Source organism: Malaya genurostris, chromosome 1 (genome assembly GCF_030247185.1).
Source record: "Malaya genurostris strain Urasoe2022 chromosome 1, Malgen_1.1, whole genome shotgun sequence".
Taxonomy (NCBI): Eukaryota; Metazoa; Arthropoda; class Insecta; order Diptera; family Culicidae; genus Malaya; species Malaya genurostris.
The window spans coordinates 159,348,453-159,371,769 of NC_080570.1; the positions used below are offsets into that span (position 1 = coordinate 159,348,453).

The window sequence follows — 23,317 nt, forward strand, 5'->3', positions numbered from 1 at the left end:
ATAAAAGAAGAAACCGAAAAACCCGCAACACTTCTTTCCCCCAAAGTGATAAGAGTATCCAACAACGACATGCACTGCTTCGGGGCGTTCGGATAAACAGTGAAGTGGGTCCTTTTTGCTTCGCATTACTACTGCGGCTTCGGTGGTATTGGTGCGATCGTGATCCCGACTGCTGACGGATTTAGGTTTTGGTGTGTCGGAGTGGCGGTTCCAGTCCACTATCGTAACTTCAGCGACCGAACAAACAGAACAAAAGCACACCGCTCTTTCGCAATAAAACACCAAATTTTTTCCTCTCTGTATATCAACTTTTCAGTTCTTCATATTGTTACAGTGCAGACGAGAAAGAAAGGAAATAGGAAATACACGGTCGATTCCGGTCGTTGTGTCAAGTGTCGAAAGCCGTAGTGAGTGAGTAAAAAAAAACGTACGGAATCCTCTTCCGACTTGGAACGAAGCAATAGGAGCAAATCAAATTTTACCGTTTCGCAAGTAACAACCTTTGTAGTGCTCTGCTTAACCGGAAGTTGAATCAAACCGCTAAATTTTCGATTGCTCGGTGTGTTCTAAGTGCTTTGATATCGGAACTCCTCAGTTTTCGCCCGTTCAACAACAACTTCCGAACCTTGGCTAGACAATCTAACCATTTTGAAAACGAAACAGTGATTCGACAGCTCTGAATTGCTGTGAAAAATAGTCGCAGGCCGAAGAACTTCCAAACCCTGACAAGCCCAACCCTGTTTCGCTGCGTAGCATCGTCATCATCGCAGCAACCCAGGTAAGAGCTTTTCCACCCAGTCGAGAAAATAATAGCCTTGATCGCAGCTTAAAACCTTAAAATAATACATTTGTGGACCACTGTTGGAGTCCCAGGGCGGACCGAAAACCCTACAGTAGGTCAGGTACTGTGCTATGACGTAACAGCGACCGCCGCCATCCACCGACCGATGGAGGAAAAATGTTTATACCGGGGTTTCACCCGGAACTGAAAAGCTCACATTGCTGCGCTCATTTTCTTCCCGTTTTCGTCGGTAGTCGTTCTCGGTGGATGAAATCTACCTCGCTCCACTGTCCCCGTCCGTAATCCACCCTATTCTCCAAACCAGCGTGAAAACTCGAACGTCGCTGTCGTCTCGAAATATCGATTTTCCACCTCTACCACCACAACTGTGACGAGTTCCGCCTAGTACAGAAGTTTTGGTTCTGCTAGCTGGGCTGGGAGTATCCAGCAACGGCAGTGGAAACAACCCTCCGAAAGCGGTACGGTTCTAGTGTTTTGATGGTGGCGCGGCTACTGCTGCTGCTCCCCCGTATATAATTATATACGGCATATATATTCTGTGTTCGTCTGGGCTCGGGATGTTCAAAATGTAGTAGATGGAGTGAAATTTTGTCTAGCATGCCCCCGATTTGGGTTTTGTTAGGTACAAGCTTGATTTTACTGTATGTAATGCGTATAATTTTTCCAAGATATCTCATTTATTTTCGTTTGAAATTATTGAAAACCCCCAGCGCACTTCTTTCTCAGAAGTAATTAGGTTTTTCATAAAATTGACACCCTCACCAAATAAGCTGGATTATTATTGTTTGACACCTGTCAGTGATTTGTTTGAACCAATTTTCATAACATTTTTCAACTCTTCTCGAGGTACTTCCAAAACATGGGTTTTTAACGTTTCAATAGCTCCTTCAGGAGTATTGAATCGCTCTACACGCAGTTTATTCTTTACGGAAGGAAATGAAGAGAAGTCGTTAGGTGCCAAGTCGGGACTATACGGCGGGTGGCCCATCAATTTGACGTTTTGGGTGTTCGCAAATATTCGTTTGTTAGAGCCGATGTGTGATAGCTTGCATTATCGTGAGAAAGAATGATTTGCGTCTTCCGTTTGTTTTCCTTATTTGACGAAAAATTTCTGCCAAACAAATGGTGGTAAACCAATCAGAATTGACGGCGATATGTCCGTTTATACCGAAAAAACAAGCTACTATTTTCTTGGAATTATTGTTGGATTTGGTTCTTCTTAAAATACCTTACAATCGACTGCTGATTAGTTTCGAGCTCATATCAGTAAATCCATGTTTCGTCACCTGTGTAGATGTTATACACCAAATTTGAAGCACCACGATTGATTTTTCCAGCTTTTCTTTGCACCAATCGTCACGAGATGATTTCCTGAGCGATTGACAAAATATGTGGGATCCAACGTGAACAAATTTTTTTCACGACTGAATGTTCATACAAAATAATATATAAGCTTTTCTTACTAATGCCCTATTCCATTATCAGATTTTTCACAGCATCGATGTTTTCTGGCAGAACAGCTGATTTCAAACGACCTTCTTTGAATTCATCGGCAAGCGAACTACGACCACGATTGAATTCGTTATAGCAGTTTTTTTTACAGTCGCACAGGATGCTGCTACACTGCCAAAAGTCGAACTAAGTTGATTGAAGCACTCTTGTCTGGATAGTCTACGACGAAAATCATAATAAATCATTGCACGAAAATGTTCACGATTCAATTCAATTTTTTGCTGAGGTAAAATTTTCAACTCACTGTAAACAAAACAAATAACGCTCAAACGACAGAATGCCCTGAAGATAATCAAACTTTATAACGGAAACGTCAAATCCACCGGCTAAATACATAAATATCAACCTACGTACCAGAGTCTACATTCTGAACCAGAATTGAAAACAAGAACTAAATCTTAGAATTCAGTTGCAAAATTTATGTTCGGAATCCAGATCAAGAACTCAAGACATGAATTTAGTTCTAGACTTATGGAATTGGACTCATTTTTCATGTTCCGGATTCTGGATCTAAATTCGGTTCTGAATTCTGAAAATTAACCCTGAAACTGAAGTTTAGAACTAAATTCTGAAACTGAATTCAGGAATTAAATTCTGGTTCGAAATCAGTTCTTAAATTCAGGCTCGAAGTTCAGATCTAACATTTAGGTTCAGAATCCAGATCTAAAATTCATATTCTGAATTTCGCTCATGAATGCTGAAGTTGAAATCCTAAATCTAGACTCGAAGTAGGATTCATTTCCAAAGTCACACTGCGATGTTTTGATACTTCTTGCGACTCTCAAATTGGGAAAATTACTTTTACCTGACGTCCCAAAACACTCACCCCTATTCTGTGTTTCGTTCGAATCGGATTGTTTCGATCGAATACGAAATTTTGCATTCTGTAACTCGATCGAGTACGAGTTTTCCATACAAAAGCATAACTCGGTCGAAATACAGAATGCAAATTTTTACATTCGTTCGAAAAAATCCGATTCGATCGAAATACAGAACAGGGGTGACTATCTGCTGTATTTTAGGTGAATCGACAAGTTATTATGAGATAATCGACCAAGAAATTTCTAATTTTCGTGCTATAAGGTAAACCATAAAACGATTCTATTACTGATTGTTCATTTACCGTTGCAATCCGCTGATTTTTGAAGTTCCGATTTGAATCTCACGCTTAGAAAAAGTTACTCAAAGTTTGAGTACTAGTTACTCATTTTCAAATGATACATGGAAACGTCAAAAATTGAGTAGTTATCATCAATGATATTGAGTAACTCCTACTCTAAATTTGAGTTTAACGCAATAACTCGTTTTTTTGTTACTATTCGCAAGATCAGTCTAAAAGTTGTAATAACCATTTGTAGCAACAGGTTGTATATTTTGTTAGTGAGATCGCGTATTTCGAGGGTGAGTCACTCAACACAAACGGTGTTGTGTCTGCAAAAACCGGAATGATAAACTCCGTGTTGTGCTTTAGAATGAAACCGAATATGCTCAAATGTCATTTATGAGGAATAAGTGTATGATTGGTGCCTGAGCAAATTTGCTTTCACCACTTGATATAGCATTGAGTTCAATTATCTAATATTTTAATACAATACACTCAGAAAATGAGCAATGTTTTGCAAATTTGGTATATGTGAAATAAAATTTCACTCAAAATTTGAGTGATAGTTACTCTATTTTTGGTACATGTACAAATAAAGTATTACTCAGTAAATGAGTAGATTTTACCCAAATATCGTTTCCAGTGGAGGAACTCAAATTTGAGTAACTTCGGAGTTACTCTAAATTAGAGTTGTTCCACTTTTTCTGTAGATGAGTGAGATCTTACTCATTTTTGAGTAACTATTTTTAAGCGTGCTCTTCTAGATGGTGTCGTGACAGAGGGGTGCTTCCGATAGGGATAGCTGTCATTCTGTTCATTCAACCAGAGATGCCAGGTCTGCAGATTCGTCTGCAAATCTGCAGATTTCTTATGAAGTTTTTTTGTTGCAGACTTTTGAAAATCGCAGTTTCTCGCAGATGTTTGTCAAAATTTACAGACTTTTCATTTTGTTGTGTTGTTTTTTTTTTGCTTGCCAAGTCTGTCTCGTGTGTCATATTTTATAGAGAAATGAAAGTTCGTAGACTTTTTTAGGTATCACAGACTTTTGCAACTCCGTCTGAAGGTATTTGAAATTTTTACCTTGCATATCTGCGTTCAACTGTCAAAGTCACTTCTGAAATTTTTACACCTAAAATAGTGCACTGATTTTCTGGAATTCACGCTGGTTGCATCATCGGTACTTATTTATCTAGAAATCAGGATGGAGCCAACGTCAATGGGTCTCCGTAACTGGGCCATGCTCAACGATAATTTCTTCTAAAACACCGAAGGCATCAATCCTGCATCTCCCATTTTCACCCCGTCAGTTGACCGTCTAGATCGTGTGATCTTACTCTTCCTGATTATTTTGGTGTGGGATTAAGTCAAGTCGCTGGTCTACACAAACAAGCCCCATACTTACCACTGAAAAAGCGATTAAGTCTTGTTGTGCGTTTGTTGAACGACATACTGAACGAAATGCTCGTTCAATTTGTTAGAACGGTTTGTTGTTGTTTTCTTTCCTTCAAAAATAGTGTGACGATCCAAACTAGGTTAAAGCCGGGTATTACCTTTTTTATATGTATGAAAAAAGGTATAGAATTCGCTCAAACTTTAGAAATTTTTTTCGAGGCCGGGCGGCCGAGTGTCACATACCAATCGATTCAGGTCGATGAACTGAGCAAATGTCCGTGTGTCTGTAAGTGTGTTGTCAACGAAGAGGTCAAGATCTCAGAGTTGGCTGGACCGATTTTGATCAAACTGAAAGGTCTTCCCGTCACCCTGAACGTTATTGAGTGGTTTTGAGATCGGATGTTTACTTTTTGAGTTATACGAAAAAAATTTCAGTGTTTTTTAAAAAAATCTGTTACAATTGACATCGAAAATATAATATGTTTTTAGACTCAAATTCCGCACGATAATAGCTGTCCAACAAACCACAGATTGTCAAAATCCGTCCATTTTTAACGGAGATATCGATATTTTTGTTTAAGCGACTTTTCCACTTGTTCCAGTAGTAGGAGTTTTACGTACTTGATGATAAAGCGATGTTTCGGAGCAAAGTGAAACACGATTTTCAATGCTGTTTTTTGCAATTGCTTCTTAGCACCTAAAAGACTTTGCACAGCACCCTTCTTCATGACGTATCGATTTTAGCACGGTTCATTTTTGGCAACATAACATGATACAAGTATTAGAAAGATGGTAGTATTTTCAAATTCAAAACAATTTTATATTTAAATTTATTTATACTGCATACAGCAATAATTGGTGGAAGAACACAACTTATTACCATTCGAAGAAGTTCGTCGAGATAAGCAAATTTATGTGTGAAAAACAATTTCAATATTTTTTCCCGGAGATGGCCTAACTGATATCTACAAACTTAGACTCATATGAACAGTCCAATACTCCCATATAAGGTTTCTGAATTTCATTAGGATCTGACTACTGGCTCCGGAACTACAGGATGATATTTGTAATGGAATTAAAATAACAGTCACTATTTTGCTAGTAGAAGGCTGAACCGGTTTCGTCCATTTAATACTCAAATGAAAGATATTAATATTCAAAAAAAAAACTTCTTGATTTTTAATCAGATCCGACTTCCGGTTCAGGAGATACAGGGTGATTAGTGTAAAAATTTCACTTAAATTTATCGGATTTGACAGGCTCACAAATTTTGAGAGCAGGCGACCAAATAAACTTATTTCAGTTTTACCGGTACTCGGTTTTTGGATCCCGGAAGGTACTCAAAATTTTTATGTGGAACGCATTACGATTTCTCTATGATGGCTACTCTGATTTTCAAAACTTTCGAATGGTTTACAACTTATTAGGCGAGTTTAACTGATACGGCTACACCGATTTTCGAATTCCGTTTCCAAATGTATCGGGAATAGAGAAGTTAAAAGAAGGCCAAAACGAAATTTCAAATTAAAATAGACTTATGGTACCATACAAAATTGGTGAATTTTATCCGATTCCGACTTGCAATTTTGAAATTAAAGGGTGATGAGTTTTTAAAATTCAAACCATAATGGAATATGACATAAGTTGGGCTCAAAACTATTTCATTTTATTCGTTATACTAGTTCATGGACATACGAACTATGTTTTGTTATGCTGGTCCCTGAATACCGTTTCTGGAAGTACCATAAATAAAGACAAAAACTTAACAGAGGAACTCACTTCTACATCTCATGGAATGCTTAAGCGATTGTCACACGTTTAGATTGAAAGGAATAAATTTAAGGTGTCATACAATTTCCATCTTTGATTCGTCTTGCAGTTCCCAAATTTTAACTACAATTCATTTAAAGCGACGGTCATTAGAATAATTTTGTGAAAGCTAAACATAATGAATATTTACGCGAAAAACACATATTGATTGGTAAAAAAAAGGTGGATTAAGCACGTTTTTTTTGAGGATTTGGATGCTATGGAGGACAACAGTGCACACTTAGAAAATTTCACAGAATTCGATAATTTTTTACCGAAATTCGGTAATCAGCTCGGTACTTGAATTGATTACCGAAAGCTCGGTAATAAACATTTTGTTGAATTGTCAAACAACTACCGTACATTGTAAACCATATGGATCTAACGAATGGTTCGGTATTTTGGGTTTGTTTTCTTTAGGTTAAAATTCTGGATTTGAATGGATTTTCGGATTTCAATAAAACAATACAAATTTTCAACTTACTATTAGGTTTTTCGGATTTGGATATTTTTCACAGAAACTAACGAAGAAAATTCAAACCGAAGAAAATTGTACCGAAATATCGGTTATTTCTATTGATTACCGAAAATTTTCGTCAAATGGAATCAAATCCTAGTGTGTAAAACACATCCCGATTTCTGCGAAATTTAATCGACCGTATGGCGTTCGTACAGAAGACCCAAAGTGGTCATATGCTCGAGATCATCATCAAAGGTAATTGTCATTATACGATCTTTCAAATAAAATCCATTTTGGGTCAAAATTTACACATTTGTGCACACTGAGTTCAGTAGTTCTGCTATTCTAAAATGGACAAAAGATGAAAAAATTACCGAATGAAGTTTAGTCTGAATGCATTTCAATTCGATTGTTTTGGGATGGGTCTTTGTTCATTTATTTTATTCCGGAACTGGCTACTCAAATTTAGTACCAATGGAAAAACTATTGAGTCTGGTGGAGAGCAGAATAACCTTGTTAATGATTTTATATAATTGCTAGCAATGTTACAATGATAGTTCCTAAAGTCGTTCACAATTTCGGTTGGTCGAATGCGTCGTTATTAAGTTTGACCCCATCCTTTCAATATTTCATTACGAAAAGTGTGTGAAGGATTGTAGTACTTGACCTAGTAGTAAAAAGAATTCAAAACTTTACTGTATATATATAAAGAACAAATGTCGAGCCTCCTTTCTGAGTCCTAGTTCCGCAGCACGTAGCAAATTATGGATAACAATCAATTTCGGTTTCGGTCTTGGACGATTGTAAAGATACACTCTAAACATCAATCACATCACTTCAATCCAGATAATTGAATCAGGTTCATGTTCATGATGGTCTGGGACACGGATAAATATTGTTTAAATAAAAAAAAAGAGTTTAAAAACAATACACGTAGAAAAACAAATATGAGTGTAGCGTCGGTAGCCCTTTTCCGTTCATATACAGTACTAAGTCTAATCGTATACATAAATATAAATAATTACACAACAAAAGTGCGCACAGCAGCCGAGGGTCACTGGCACTTTGACCGGGCTGCCGAGTGGGGGAAAACGTGTATGCCTATCCGTTCGGCGCACGCTGTAAAGGCTTCTCTGATAAAGGGGGGCATCCTGAGTCCTTTGGCAGCCTGAAGCAGAACGAAACCTGCCCCGGTCGGGGAAGGAGCCTTTCCCGTGCCGCGCTATTTTCTACACACATTTCCGCCGTGACTGGCACAACGGAGCGGGAAAACCAGGCCAAAGTGAAATAGTGATGATCCGTCATTCGTTTGTTTTGTTTGCGGCCGTTTGGGATGATCAAATCGTTAGGAAGGTTGGCTCGAGGAAAATTAGGTTGGCCGGTTCTCGCAGCTCTGATGGTACCTTACATTCTTGAAATGTTTACTCTGAACGATAATTTTTCAATGTTTACCTTTTGGATAAAAACTCAAACGTCACTAATGGAGTCGAAAACGGCCATGGCCTCCTCTGAATAGCACGAAATGATGGAAACATTTGAACAATGTATCGATGCGATTGCACTACTTTAATCGATTTTTCGGTGGGCGCAAAAATCGATTTTCATTATGACCATAAATGAAGAAAATCTAGATACTGTTCATCTTAGACAGTACAGTAGAACTGATAAATTGGCAAGGATTTGCTTTATGGTGAAAGGCAACCGTCTTACCGATCCTACAAAAGTACCATGTTAAGTTTGTTTACTCAAAATAATGTATTCAAACAATATGCAATAATAATACACGATTAAACTATTCTAAAGTCGCATATTTTAGTTTGAATCTATGAGAATGCACGATTCCTAACCCGCACGTTTCAAAGAGCGACCAATTTATCAAGATGCGCATTTGTAATTTATGACACATCATTTATCGTTGAAAGCTTCGGTATTAAACATGGGAAGTTGAATATTTATCCCCCTCAAAGCACTGGACGGTCGTTATTTTCCATTGCTGATTCATTATACCAGGTCAAAGAACTGGTACTAGTGTTATTAGTGGCTCACCCATTCTAGTAGAGAAGTCAAAGATGACAGCTTTTCTATTTTAAGAAAAAAAATCCTGAAAATAATATTATTTTTTAGAACTTGAAATAGAACTGTTTGAATTCCAACAGAGAACTGAGTACAAGAGTCTGAGTGGATTTATTTTGGAAACCCGAAGCAAAAAAAAATTGTTTTCATCTGGTAAGGGGGGCACATCAACTACAAGTCCAAATCACTTTGACCGTAAGATAATGCGCTTTGTTTTGTGGGACCAGTGTGATGTGGTCTGCTAAGTATTGCTGAATCCTGACGAAATGTTCAATGAGGTTCGTTACATGCAACAATCTATCAATTTGATAATGATAATTTGCAACACGACAACGCGTCGTCTCATGATCATATCCACCGTACTTTCGAGATTTCGCCCTATTTGACTATGACCATCTTGCACAGCAGTGCTACGCCAACTATGAAGAAGTTGAAGAATGATTCGTCGAATAGGTTGATTCAAAAAAATGTATTTTTTGGTAATATGAATGATTGGGATACATTGAAACTATCTAAAGATAGTTGAATCTGCTGTTTAGAATGCCTTGTCAGATAGTAGATAGTATTTTAAATGTTCCTAACGAGAGAACAGACTGGAAAGAACTGAAGAACATAATGTAAAAATCATTACAACAAAACATTAAATTCAAATTGTATAGCGATTTGGAAGAATATCAACAAACCGAAAGCCGTCAATTTCGATTTAACAGTGGCGTCTCGTCCTCATGTGCACCTCGTGCACTGCACAACCGGTCGAATGGAAGGAATGAACTGCGTCCTCAACCCCATCCAAATTCAAATATTTTTTTGGAATCTTTATGAAAGCAGGTTGGATCACACCGAAACTGCGTGTATTTACACCCTTCTCATATACATCAGACAAACAATTTCAAGTATCTGTTGTCGCTGTGTTAGTGTCTTTTCCGTGCACATGAGTTACTGCACAGATTCAAGAAGAGAAAGAGTTACTCATCTCAGTTCTGAGATTTGTTTGTTTAATAAAAAATCTCATCCGAAAGTATATCGTTATCTCATTGTATTGAAAAACACAAGCGAATCTTCATTCCTCAATCTTTGGTTTTCACTACAACAACGAACTGTCACATCTGCTATCATACCACATAAGCAGTGCACAACTAGTCAATTTTGTCACGAGACGCCACTGCGATTTAACGAATTTAAAAACTGTAGATTATTGATATTTACTTGCCAAGCGTGGATGAAAAGTATCAAAAATTTCATTTAAAAATTCAGGAGAAATTCTTTTACATTTATATTAGTCAATTAAAAATACTCACAGATTATAACCTTACAGAATTAATGCATGTTTTACTAGCGAAGAAAACGTGTCGTAAACCCACTGCACAGTGGAACGACTCCAGAAAAATGCTGGCGAAGCGAAATTTCTTTTTTAAATTAACTTTAAAACTGAAATACATGAACCTAGAGTAATTTAGCGTTTCTGTGTCCAAATCTTCGATTAGTTTTGCATTGAAATGAGTATTTTTATGTTATGCCTGAGAAAGAACTGAGAAAGTGTGTGTGTGATACAATTCATAACTACTGAACTTCTCAAATGCCACATTATTCCATTCGTACAGAAATTTACTGACTCCGAGTGTAATTTGCACTCGGCTAGCAAGTGAGACTTTAAGAATTTATATGCACGATTTACCAGCCAAGCAGATATGTGCTTCTGTGGCTCAGTCGACTAACTGGTGTGCTTTGTGATCTAATGTTTTTTCGGTTCAAGTCGCGTTGTTGATGTCGATCTTTTGATTTTTATTCCTTCCGTTTTAAAGCAATGTAATTTTCAAATCACACAATTTTACATGTTCTTGAATATAAATTTGTGTGAAATAAGACGCTCCATTTATGTGCATCTGACAAGATGTTAAATCACAGAAATTTTTCGAACTGTACATAGTCTGCAACTGAATTTCATTTGAATCCGACTACCGGTTCTAGAGTTATAGGGAAATATGTGAAAATTAGGGAAAAAATGTGCACTTAATTTTCTCGGGATTGGCTTAACCGATTTTCACAAACATTCATTCACAAACTTCCGGTTTCGGAACTAGAGTGCGATAAGCGGTTAACTTTCAATTTCATGACCATTTTTGCACAAACGATGGCGTAAACGGGTGCAAATCCCATAAAACTGACTGAGCATTTCTTCAGCGATGCTTGAATCGATTTCCACAAATCTTGATTTAAATTAAAGCTTAAATTTGTTTCAAAAGCTGCTGCAAAATTTCATCCGGATCCGACTTCTGGCTCCGCAATTGCAGGGGAATGAGTGTCAAAGCTTCCAAATCGCCATATAAATTGACGACACAAAACCTGTACGCACCGATACGTGATGACACGGTAGAAGAAAACACAACACGCCTTTACAAACGATGCACACAACGTGTTTTGTTCAATTTCGATATATAATTCACGATATAAAGAACACGTATACCAACACAGGAGCTGATTACTAACTCACTTTTCTATGATAACCGATTTTCACAAACTTAGGTTCGAATCTTATGATCCCATACCAGAAAAAAAAATTCAGAATTTCACCCGGATCCGGCCTATCAAATTAATTCCGGCCATCCTGGTTTCCGATTTTCGATTCCGGAAGCACCGAAAATAGTGTTGAAACACTTCAAAATGAAACTCAAATTATTTCCCCAGTGATGGTTTGAACGATTTTCACGAAGTTAGGTTCAAGTAGAAGATCTTATGGTTCCATATGAAATTCCAACATTTCATCTGGATCCGACTTCCGGTACTGGAACTACTGGGTTAAGCGTTCACAAATTGATACCGCCACCTAAGGCGACGAAGTGATTTTCACAAAATTATAGATTTAAAGGAAAAGTCTCACGGTTACATACAGAATCCCTGAAATTTTTTGTGGATGCGGAACTATTGGATGTTTTGATTCGTAGATGTTGCAGGATTAGGTTCTAACAAACTTTCCTATTTTGATTCAAAGATCATTTGTTTTTAGGGATCCACAGTAATATTTTTGATGGCATGAGTAATATAAGAAAGGCATCATTACACCACTAGGTGGATTAACACAGGATTTTTATAATTCACATTTAATATACTTTAACCTAACTTTTGTCACATCCGTGGCGTGCCCTGGCTTTATAGTTTTGAAGCTTCATTTTTTTGGGAAAATCAAAATCTTCAAATCAAACTGAAATCTAAGCCTACTTTGAAAATATTTTACCCATTTCAATGAAATCGATATGTTCCACACTGCATTCAGAATAATTTTTTCTTCGAGTGCCATTAAAATTCAAGTGACTATCTCGGCTCCAGAGAGACGAGTATCGGTGCCGCTTTTGTTCGAAAAAATACAAAAAAGTGTTAAATATGATTAACTTTCAAAAATCCATACAAAACTCAAATTTAGTCGTGTTGAGTCCTAATTTCAAATTAGAACGCGTGAATAGTATAGAATGATACTAAACATAAAAAGGAAGTTTTTAAGCAAACTACCCGGGATGGCGTATGTTCGAGTTGTCGTATGTTCGAGCCTCGACCTAGAAGGATTCTGCACTCAATCAATTCTTTGTGTCGATTTTGCATGATACGCTTTGTTCGATGATTCGCTCAATTCATGTGGGTAAAATTTTACGAGTCCTAAGTCGACACTGAATTTCTCCTTGATGTTCGCTCATACCAAACATTTTAGGAAACTTCAATTTTACATTCCTGCTCGACATTTGCTAGTCACGCTCTTTCGTTTATATCATGCTTGTAAGTCACTTTTCAAGCTCTTGTGCAAAATATTATGACTTTTGCTCGATTCGATTTTAAAAGCCCAGAGTAATGTGAGAACAAGGTTTTATACGAACCCAACTTAACCTCACAAAATGAACGGTATGAATGTCGTATGAAAGCTATCAGTGGTTTTTTAGTTGTTCATTTGAATTTAAATGTGTATAATCGAAAATGTGTAAAGCAACTGATAGCTGTGAAACATAAATTTTAGATTCTTTTTGTGATAAAAACAATTATATCAACTTTTCGTAAATTCATGTCGAGTGTATTGACTATTAATTGTAAATCTAATGTTCGATATTTTCTCTTCTTCTTTCGTCTGGTTGGTATCATCTCACTTGAGATGACACCGATTGATGGCACAGCAACTTAGGCTGTCATGATACACTGTCAGAGTGACAATGTACTTTAACGAGTTTTCTATAAAACTAGCAACACTGAAGGGTAAGAACCAGTTCACCATAGTTACTGTTTATTATAGTGACAAATAAATAAACAAACAGTTTTTATCTGATAATCAAGATTACAAGCGAAATTTAAGTTAAACAATAATTTAGAATGGTTAAGCCACCGTGAATATACTACTAGCGGATTGTATATTCGATTGTATTGATATTTGTAGATTCGTGGGTGTTTGTGTTCATTTTTCATCTTTTGTGCTAGTGCCGGTGATATTTAGACTGATTGTTGCAGTTTAATACAGCAACGATAAACATAAACAAACAAGTTTGTTTTGCACCTTAGCAACTAGCATAAAGTGTTGCCAGAAACGATCTCCTTCCACATTTTCAAACTATCGCAATGAAAGGGAGATATTTGCTAGGCTTACTTGTTCATGCTGTGAACCAAACATTGGCGGTTCGTTTGTTTGGGACTTAGGGGAATTATTATTTGTATTTGTCTCAACATCGATTCGCCAAAGTACGGATAAAAATTTCTACGTTCTAACTTGACACTGACGCTGTACTCGCTCGTTGAGAGTTCCACCACAAACGAATTTCCAGACATGACATCCACGATCTTTTTTGACGCACATCTACGGTCCTCCATGAAACTGGCAACAGTAGTGATAAACTGGTTGCACTGTTGAGTTCCCATAAACACATTTATAACACAAATGTCAAACCGTGAGAACCTTTCGATTCGTTAGCTCATTTGTATATATTGAGATTTTATGGTACACTTAATATTTTGTTTGTTTTGATGCAATCAGCTAACACCATGATCTCTCGTGTATTTAAATTAATAGCGAGAGGGCAGTTTACAGCAGATATGAATTATAGCAGTTAAATGGGAGTTACAATGTATACTTTTCGCGTTGGAAGTAAAGGTAGCTCGGAATTCCAAGTGCTAACACAGTACATTTCCGACGTTCCATTATGTACTATACGAAAAAGTCAGAGTAGATTGAATAAATGTTAAAAAATCAAAATCTACGGTTGACGAGTATATGGAAGAAATGAGCATGATGACCTGGCTTTGGATGCCCATTTTTCGTGCTTTTCCGTTTTTTCGTTTTGCTTATCTTGTTGGTTATTTTTAACAATTGTCTTTTTATATTATGGTATCGAAATGAGTGACAATGTTGACATTTTTTTTTAAATAACTATTTAATGGAATATGAGTTAAAATTAAATTATTAGGATTTAAATTGGGTGTTCAGCCACAAGTAGTGACTTTTCAGCCCTATTATATATATATATATATATATATATATATATATATATATATATATATATATATATATATATATATATATATATATATATATATATATATGTATATATATATATATATATATATATATATATATATATATATATATATATATATATATATATATATATATATATATATATATATATATATATATATATATATATATATATATATATATATATATATATATATATATATATATATATATATATGATTTGGTTATTACCATGAGGACATCATTTGCTTCCGCAATTCTTTGTGTAGGGAAAATTCTAAACCTACTTGTATTGTGTAATGGGGAAAAGGAACTTATATACTAACTTACTAACTAATACAAAGAGCGAATCGATTCAATTGAAGATTGCATCGATTTTTGTCGGAATTTGCTTATAATATTATGTGACATTACATCTAATGGTTCTATATTTGTGAGTCTGTGTAACTCATTTGTACTAAACCAGGGAGGATATGTATGTATGTATGTATGTGTGAAGCCACCATCAGTTCAAGGCATTACCAGTGGATGCAGGTAGACTTACAGTAGATCCGAATTGGATTATCAGATAACTTTCATATTACTGCTGTTAAGAAGGCCAAAATGGGCTTTGAGGACCCGGCGCCTTCCAGCAATAACATCCGGCCATATAATAAAAGAATTCGCTGTACCAGCTTAAACCTGCCTGATGGTTTGTTTGTTAGAAGGGTGCGTCTTACTCATTTCAGACCTTCTGGGGAAAACACACAGCTTTCCCCTGTGAATCGGGTTGACATTTCACTCCTTCATCCAGTCATTCACTTGTAAGATACCCTGATGCACTCCCATCCCTCTTCCCCTACAATGTACTTGAGCATAGTATTATATAATGTAACATAATACACTTTAATATAATTTCCGGCAGTATAATACAATAAAATACAATATAGTATAAAACGGTGCAAAATCGTATGGTACAGTGTATTATAGTCTACTATAATATTTAATGATGAATATAATAGTATCATAATGTTATGTGACATAATATAGTAAAATAAACCATACAATACTATATAAAACAATACCAAACATTGTACCATAATATAGTATAATATAGTACAATGTAATATAATATAATACCACAAAATATGACGTAATATAATATGATACAATTTAATAATATATGTGTAAAGTGAAATGTTTAGTATGGAAATGAAAATTTAGCTGATAATGATAAAGATTATAATAATGGTAACAATAGTAATAATAATAATAATAATCATAAAAATAATACTAATAGAAACAATAGAAATACTAATTAATTAATTTATTATTATTATTAATAATAATAGTAATAAAAATAATAATAATAATAATAATAATAATAATAATAATAATGATAATAATAATAATAATAATAATACTTAAATACTACAAAATAATATAATATAACATAATATAGAATAATATATTTTAATTTAATATAATATAATACAATGTCATACAATATAATATATTATAAATCAATATATGAAATAACAGTTAATGTAGAGTGTCAGTTATGCTCTTCTATCTTCGCAATGCTGCAGGAAGTAGAATATTTCTCTTCTAATAACAATAATAATATCCACAACTATAAAAATAATATATGTTATTATTATTGATGACGAATTAATAATAATAACAATAAATATAATAATGAAAATAATAATAAAAAACAACATAATACAGTACAATGAATTATATAATAAATAATAGAATGAATAAAATGATATGTTGCGATATGCTATGATATCATATGACTTCAATTTATATGTCATTTCTCATCCTCTCATTCTGCCATCAACGCATTCCATCGACCATTTGTCACCACAGACACACGTGTAGGCATGAAACAGGAACCAGTGAGAACCAAGCTCACCTTGTGACGACCTTGATATTTAGTAAAAATTTACTTTAAAAATGATAACTTATAAGGAAAACAAATTTATATTTTGCGCAGAGGTACGTAGTACTACTCATAATAAACCCTATAATATAATATAATATAATATAATATAATACAACATAATGCAATACAATATAACATAATATAATAGAATACAATATAATATAATATAATATAATATAATACCATATAATATGATATAATGCAATGCAGTATAATACCATACAACATAGTATGAAATAACATAAAATAGTGTAAGACGATAATATGTGAAATAATATGCTATGATACAATATAACAGTTAATGTCGCAGTGTAAGTTACGCTCTTCTAATAACAATAATAATAATAATAATAATAATAATAATAATAATAATAATAATAATAATAATAATAATAATAATAATAATAATAATAATAATAATAATAATAATAATAATAATAATAATAATAATAATAATAATAATAATAATAATAATAATAATAATAATAATAATAATAATAATAATAATACATGATGTAATAAACAACAGAATTATATGTTGTAATATACTATGATAAACACTGCACTTTAGGATGGGCTTCAACCTACAAGCCATTTCGCACCCTCTCATTCTGCTACTAACGCAGAAGGCGATAGCACCCAGTCGACGCCGTTCTATTGACCAAATGTCATCATAGACGCTCGGGGAGGCATGAGATAGAGACTTGTGAGGACTTAGTTATCTCACCATTTGACGACCATATTTTACTAAACCAGGGAGGACGCTTCAAAATCATTTTCAGAATTTTATTCTGAATCCTTTGAAGCGTTTTCTTAGCTTAGAATTTATGTTTATAAGAGTATATAAGCATTTAATATATTTATTACACTTTGCCTGGATTCCTTCAATGTGATCCTTGAAAGTGAGTTTTTTGTCATAGGTTAAACCTAAGTATTTAGCTTGATCAGACCATGTCAATTCCAAGTCATTTAATTTGAGAATGTGATTATTGTTCTGTTTAAGAAAAGAAGCTCTTGGCTTTTGTTGACATTTGATTCTGCCCTACGCATGGCGTATAAGTTTTAACCATTTCTTTTGTGGAATGATTGTGTCATATCTTCTGTCAACTGAAGAAGCATTACTTAAATTTCCGAATATTAAAGATGTTCGGTGATTATTTTATTTCTACCTGGAAGCTTTATTCACAAATGAAATTTGACAAAATCCGAATTCAGAAAATTTTTTATTTTCATAAACCGAAAACAGTTCCATCTCCTCTAGTTACTACCGGCTAGTGCAAACCGTAGCCAGCTGCATTAGCGTACTCGTACTCTGCATCGCTCAGACGGTTTACGGGGAGGAAGCTGCAGTTCTTATCACACATCCCGGCTCCATCTGAGCAACAGACAGGAGCTCTCAGGCAAAACTCGTACGGATTTACCAAATAATGAGAAGAGAGAGGACTGACTGAGTTACGAGTATTTGTGAGTTGAGTTCCTATGGGAGCTGTCAGCATACACACATAGCCTACTGCAAGCTGGCTGAGCGTTCATGCAGCATGCGGTAATGTTTTTTTTGTCTTCTGTAGTCCCGGCCGGAGGATGCACACAAAGCGCATGTATTCTTGCTCGCTCGGTATGTAAGTTGTTCGTCTGGATACAGCATGCCGTTTTTTTGTCTCGGTCCCAGAACATTTTCAGTCTGCTCGGTTCTGGAAAGTTCCTTTGGAATATGGGCGGATTTCGAACTGATAACTGAGATTACACGTTTCTACCAATTCCAGACAATTGTAGTCAATTCCAATCTAGCGCTCCGCAATTTTGATCCTTCAACTGGAATGACGGTTGAAAACCGCAACCAAACCCCCTGGACGCCAATTTATACATTTAGAAAGGGTCCTTAGCCCAGCGGGCCAAAACTGCGTTCCATATTGGCCCGGTCGGGTGATCATGGGGAACAGTGGAACGGACACGGTTGCACACTATTGGAACAAATAGGACCAACCCCTCGATTCGATTCAACGGAGTCGTCGGTTAGTTAGTTTTCTTTTCCAAGCATTATTCCGGTCCTTTTTGTCACACGGTGCTCGACGGTCGTAATTATTGTCGCACATTTGAATTTTAACGGAACCTGCCTTATGGCGGGATAATTTTTCCATTTTCAGGGACCTCCAGTTGTAGCCAGAAGAAGTAGGCACTTCTTTCTCTTATCGTTGAATCGGTCCTCCGTCAAAATTTGGCAGCTGAACTTTTTCGGATCGTCTGTCTATACCTACCTACCTACCTACCTAACAGCAGCTATGAAGGTGAAGGAAGCAACAAAAAAAATCCCTCTTTGCGATTGAATGGAAGTTTACCTGAATTTTGATCACCCGTGCACAAGGAAACAAATCGACGAAGGATAAAAAGAATGCATCTCAATTCGCTGCAGACGGTCGTCTGCTGGGCATCTTGTGAATGCAGTTTTTTTCCTGCTTCACTTTTGCATTCATCTCAAAGGCGATGAAGCTCTGGCAAACAGGGGTTTGCGCAAAAAAAGTTGCAAAATTACTACTCTCCTTCGGAACTGACTGACGATAGGCTACAGTTGAGTTAGACCGAGATCGGAACTGCGCAAATGTATAGTTGATCATTTCTAAAGAAATACAGAATAGAGAAAAAAAACTAGTACGGGAGGTTTTATTGGAAAATTCTGAGATTTGTGTAATCAATTGGTCGAATTTTGAAAGTCTATAGCTTTTGGTTAAAAATATTTTGTCTAATGTTTCCAATACTAGTCTATGGTTTTGTTTAAAATTTGTTTTGTGTTAGTAACTGATGCTAACTTCAAAATTCATGATAATTTTGCATTCGAATTTTTACAGTACATTTTGGAAGTATTTTAGTATGTTCTATGTGATATTTAAAACAGCGAAATTTGTTCATCCTTATCAACGATCATTTCAATTATTTTAATTGGCGTTTCTCGAATTGACGTTAATTGCTCAAATTGCGATACCGCCAGAGGTCATTAGCACGAACAAATAAAATGGAACAATATTTCGGTACTAGGATCATTGTACCAGTAGTCATCTCATTAGTAGAGTCGCTACGTTATTTTGCTGATTAATCGACCATAAATCAACGAGAAAACCGAGTGCACTGTCTTCGATTCGGTTCAAAAAAGGAGCATCGCAGGAAAAAATAGTTAGAAAATTGTGCAGTTTACCCTTAGAGTCGATGGATGATCGAGCAGAGACAGCAGATCTCACTCTTACTTATGGTTTGAGCAAATACAAATAATAATACGCCTAAGTCCTATACAAACATATCGCCAATGTTTGGTTCACAAAACATTCTAGTCCATCCTTCTACTAACTCTCGACAAGGCCAAGTCACCATAAATATTCCTTTCTGGTAACTTCAATTAATGTTGCTATTTGCTTATTTATGATTCCATAATAAATAAAAAGATACCACCAAAGTTTCCTCGAATCCGAATTTTAATTCAAATAAATAAATTCTTTTCTGGATTCGGAAAATGGTTAAGTCTGCATTGTATAGGCGCATAATGAAACAAACATTTCTCCTTAAGGCTAGTGCACAATTTTACGATATCATCTAGATCGGTACCACGAATTGTTGGTATGGTTAAGTTGATAACCAAACATGTTTGCGAATTGATAAGTATGATAAGCTTAAAAATGTCCAGATGAGTCACGGTGTTATTTTAGAAATTTTCCTTGGGTGCCTCCACAAAAAAGTTTTGGTTGTATATTTCTTATTGCATACAAATTTTTAGAGAATCATTTGTTGATCACGGCTAGGTATCAAACCAGATTTAAAAAATTTAGGAGCGTCATAAACTGGTGAATATTACGATAATGATAAGACCATCTAGAGATTAGATGATTACCCCTCAGGTCGTGCGAATTATCTTACGATTCCACAATGATCACTTGAGTCCGGATGTTTGATACATGATTATTGGTATCTGTTATCTGTCTCTACGATCGTGATTTAATTGTTTGAAAGTTTTGTTTTGGTGTATACACTTTCATAATTCAATTTTGTAACTTAGCTAGACATGAGTAAAGGCATTTCTCCTTGACCGCAGATGAATTTTTAATTTCCTATATAAAACAGATACAGATTTGTATTTATTCCGCCGTGTCCTGTGAATCCTACAATAAAAAGATTTAAAATTAATATCGCAAACATACAAATATTTTCTTTTAGTCTTCAACCGTGATTCATTTTTTCGTCATAATAAACAGTATCCATGGTGAATCGATTTCCAGCCTTCAGCGTTGCTAGTTATTTAAAAATTTCATTCAAGTAGATTGTCACTCTGACATTGTACCAAATACAAATTATAATACGGAATACTTCGACCAAGGGGCAAATCACTCTAAACTTTGTCTGAACTCAAACAAGTTTTACCAGGAGTAAAAAAGTTAAGCAGGGATCTCGCTGGATTAGAATGGGATTAGAGAAGTTTAGCCGAGATCTGGAAAAGCATTATTTTGACATAAGAAGCTGTAAACGTGGGAGCAGAGATGCCAGATATTTTCATAGAAAATCTGTATTGCTTTGTATAAAAATCTGTATTTATCTCTATTTACTAATGAATGGAAATTTCGGAAATAAAATTATGTTTAAAGATGTTATTCCATTAGATTATTGTTATAGAATGGCAGATGCAAGGAGCATTCCTTTATATCGTAAGTCCTTGCCGCACTGACAAGAACATTCAACGACGAAATTTAATTGTTTTTGTTACTAACCACAATTGAATTGTAAATCCATATACTTTTTTCGTTTGAAAATGATGACTTGGAATTCAAACATGGAATTCAAACGCCCAATACGCAACGTCAAGTCAGGTCATACAACTTTTCAGTCTGACAATAAAGTTTCATGACGCCATGACTTCCTTGAACATCATTCAAATTGGTTTCAAATTATGATATAAATGTATTTCAGCGTTCATCATTAAACAGCTGCACGAAAAAATTTTCATTTTAATATGGGCAATCAAACACGCTCAGATGGAAAAGTTTCATTATTTCTTTCTTACTTTTTGTGGTATCTGTATAAATCTGTATTTAATTTGAAAAATATGTATAAAATCTGTACTCTGTATTAAATCTGTATGCGCATGTAAAAATCTGTATAAATGGCATCTCTGCGTGGGAGTTCGAATGACAGATACACTTCAAACAAGATTAGGCAAAATTAGGTTGGATTAGTTTTAAATTACCCAAACTTATCTAGACTAGTTGGGATTAAATGAAATTAGAGAAAATTATTTTGGAATGACATGAGTTTATTAGTATGAGATTGTCTAGAGTTTAGAGTGATTTGCCCCTTGACTTCGAACAATTTTCGAGGACACATTTTGCGCTATGCGGTGCACTGTCTGAGTGACAATGTACTTTATAAAATTTTCCATACAACTGGCAACGCTGAGGGGTACAATTTAATTCACCATAGTTACTGTTTATTATTCTTATGCCTGAGGTTATATCAAAAAATTTTTGCTATCAGGATTGTTTATTATTGTAAAGTAAGTTGAAAAGCGTATTATATTCTTAGTAATTATTAGTAATTTGGATTTCTCGTTATTGGTTTTGACATACTAAAACAGGAAGCACAAAAAAATTGCAACGGATCTCCAGGGAAATAATTAGACAATTCACAACAATCTCTGCTTATTTCAAATCACAACCCTTAATTGAATGATAACAAAAAATATTATAATGAGTATCGCTAGATAGGTACAATGCAGTTATACACCATGCTTAGAATTGTATCAAAAATGGTAGAATCCGTTTGCTTTTAATTTATGTTACAAAAAGTTGCTTCGGAACAGCAACATTTGAGTTTCTCTCGTGCAAAATTAGAACATTTGATTGGAAAACTGATCATGTGTAGTGTCACAAGGTATAAAAATCGGACATAGAAGTACTTCTCATTGGAGTTATGCCAAAGATGAGGAAACTGTACGATACGAAAATGTGAAGATATATATTAAAATGAATTTCGGTTTAAAAAAACTGTATATTTCTACAAAGCAAAATAAAAGCGTTGAAAAATCAGTGTATCTTTTTCTGATTTCATGCATCAATATTTACTTTAGTTCAAAGACAATCATGCATCACTGTTACATTTTAACTCTGTACAATCAATTTACGCATCGCATGTAAGCTAAATGATCACGAGTTAGCTGTCGCATGATAAAAACAGTTACTATAAATATTCTATTATCATGGACAAATATTTCTGTTGTGTGGACCACATCTTTTCCATAATAACTATTTTCGCTTCGATAAATCCTTTATCCTGTCTCGATGATTAGTCTGAAAACGAAGTGATTCAAAGATAATTTTCTGAACGTGCGTAATTCTCTCACAAAGGCTGCTTGCAATACAAAAACTTCGTTGGTCGATCAGTAGGAACAATGCTGAGCGCCATCTCTTTAACCACTTTGTCCTTAATTTCAAGCATTTGAAATGAAGTTTCCAGCAAGAAATATGTTAAACACGTGCTAGCCAGAAGCCCTATTCAAAATGTTTGAAATTCTGAGCAATGTGTTGAAACAAATGGTACTACGCATTTATTTCGAATATTAGCTGTTAGCTAAATCTGTACAATGACGATAGAGGTGATCTTTTGGCACATTCTTCATCATGTGGGATATTTATTGTCATAGATCATCGATCCGTTTTGGGAATATCGCTGTAAACTTCCTGATCCATCTCTTTTAGATCAAT

General features: G+C 35.1%; 1 protein-coding gene across 2 annotated transcripts in view; it reads left to right on the forward strand.

The window, feature by feature from the left end:
• Positions 1-207: 207 nt before the first annotated feature.
• The window catches only part of LOC131426476 (RNA-binding protein MEX3B-like), a 98,465-nt gene continuing 75,355 nt past the window's right edge, over positions 208-23,317 (forward strand). For both annotated transcript variants that reach the window (XM_058589236.1, XM_058589238.1), the window contains exon 1: positions 208-778. The gene's annotated coding sequence lies outside the window, so the exon portion shown is untranslated. The remainder of the gene's footprint in view (positions 779-23,317) is intronic.